This window comes from Triticum dicoccoides, chromosome 7B (genome assembly GCF_002162155.2).
Source record: "Triticum dicoccoides isolate Atlit2015 ecotype Zavitan chromosome 7B, WEW_v2.0, whole genome shotgun sequence".
In the NCBI taxonomy this organism is placed as follows: domain Eukaryota; kingdom Viridiplantae; phylum Streptophyta; class Magnoliopsida; order Poales; family Poaceae; genus Triticum; species Triticum dicoccoides.
The window spans coordinates 447,778,928-447,781,244 of NC_041393.1; positions in this window are offsets into that span (position 1 = coordinate 447,778,928).

Consider the following 2,317-nt stretch of genomic DNA (forward strand, 5'->3'; position numbering starts at 1 on the left):
AACAACACGTGGAGTGCCCTGGGCAAAAAGTGCCCAAACAAGTACAAGAATCTATGACAGGACTCCACGATCATGGGCATTACATATTTTGAATGGGAAAAGCTCGTCAAAGTTTAATCATTGATGTTAGCAAGAAGACGTTAGTTTAATATATTGGAATTGGAAAACCTTGTCAAAATTTGCTCATTGATGTTAGCCAGAAGACATGCATTTGATATTTTTGAGTGGGACGCCCTTGCTGTGAGCAGCGTCGAGTGTTTTTTCCTATTCTTGTGTTCAGTTTAGAAGTAAATAGTTACTCTGCTGAGATATTCTTGTGTTAAGAGTTTGTTCTGAATATTGTCTATGTAATGCCAGGCCTTGTGTTTGATTGCAAAGTTGATCTTGGAATGTTGTGGCATGCGGCATCACGAGCTGTTCACCGTGCCTCCTGAGAATAATGCTTCGTATTGTTTTGCATGTCGATCTAATGCCAGTGATTTGCTTGTTAAGAAGATCATCCTCTTCTATTGTTTCCGTGCTTAAGAAGTTCATCGTCTGATGTTTCATTCATAGCCTATATGACAAGTCGGGTAGGTTAGACGTGAAACCATATGATCTTCTGACCAACTCATGATATTAGGCCGTGATTGGATCGTCGTTTTCCAACCAAAACTGCTTGTAAAACTGACGCTTGTAAATTAAAGCAGATGGCTCGGGCGAAGGCGCTTGGTTGGTCGATTTCGACTAGTAAAATATCGGAAGTACTTCACACACGATAAAAACGATGAACGACACTCGGACAATTGCTAATCCAGCTGTTAGCTGCTGTTTCAGCCTTGCCCATGGATGACATGATACACACATCGTGCATGTATCGTCTGGTAATGTCGTCCATATAGCAGTGCTCATAAAATATACACTGGTCTCTCAAATTACACGCGTAACCCGCCGGTTTTACTTACAAACCTCGGGCCCTCGGTTTCATTACGCTTGTACTTCATGCGTTCTTTCCGATGATGAGTAAATTACACTTGTATGTTAATACAGGTTTGAAATAAACCAGAGCTCCCAAGCGCGGCCTTACCGTTTCATGCCGTCTCAGTTTCTCGAAGGTACTCATAGGTGTCTGATGATCCTGGCTTCCTGAATGAGCAGCGGGCGCTGTATCAGACCATCCGTAGGGCCCGCGAGGCCCTCTCCATTGTCCTTCGAGTTGTTGCACTCGCTGTGGCGCCGAGCATTGTTAACATCATCAACGAACATGAGGATTCAGGAGATGACTTTATTTTGACTGGATGACACTAGGGACCCACTAGGGCCATAGCCGTACGTAGGCAAGTGCCTCCTTATTATGTACAACTATATTTTTTTTGCTTTCTCCTGGTTTCCTGGCATCACGTCCCACACCATTGGCAACCTGTTAAACGAGAGAATTGCACAAGGTGCGGCCGACAGCTGGGACCAAGCAGCTCGAGCAGTATTTGTGTTTTTGAGGCGTGAGCACTGCAGAGTTTTTCTTGGCGATAATTTCGTTGTTGTTCAGAGGAGAGCAGGGTATTAATTGGGCGGGCTGTGGCCTGTCTAGCCCAGTCTAGATATCCAGCCCAGATACTAATTTTTTCAAGATGAAAATGGCTAGCCCAGCTATACGTCTTTTTGAGGAATATCCAGGCAAGGTCAACTTGTTATTCTCCGCCCTGCTGGGGTGCAAATCTTTCCTAGGAGGGATGCATTAGGCTTAACAGGAAAATAGGCTTTAAAAAATAATAAATGGGATGTAATTATAAAAACTAGGCAGTAACTATAAAAAATGCACCAAACATGAAATTAGCACCGGTGTTAAACGTTCTCGGAATGGAACGAGGTTTGCCAAGCGGCCTTGGTATAGCACCGGTAGACCGCCTGTCAAGTTTCGTGCCATTTGGAATCCGTTTGATACTCCAACGGTTAACCGGGTAACCGCAAAAGCCTCTTTTGTGTGCAGCCCAACACCCCTTCCAAAGTGGCCCAAAACCCAGCAAACTCCCCTCCATGCTATCGGTCATTCAATCACGATCGCGTGGCCGAAAACCATGCCCCATTTGGAGTCTCCTAGCTCCCTCTATCTATAAAAAGGCCACCTCCCCCGAAATTCGCGGATGAATCCCCCCAAACCCTAGTCTTCTTCCACCTTCCGCCGTCGGACATGTCCGTCCCGAGTCGGACGTGTCCGCCCGTCGCCTCCGGCGAATCCCTTCATGCCACATGGCCCGCCGCCGTCCCTCCGCCGCCGCGGCCCGCGGAGCCCATCTGGGGCCCGCGCGGGCCCGATCCCGCCGCCCGCCGCTCGCGCTCC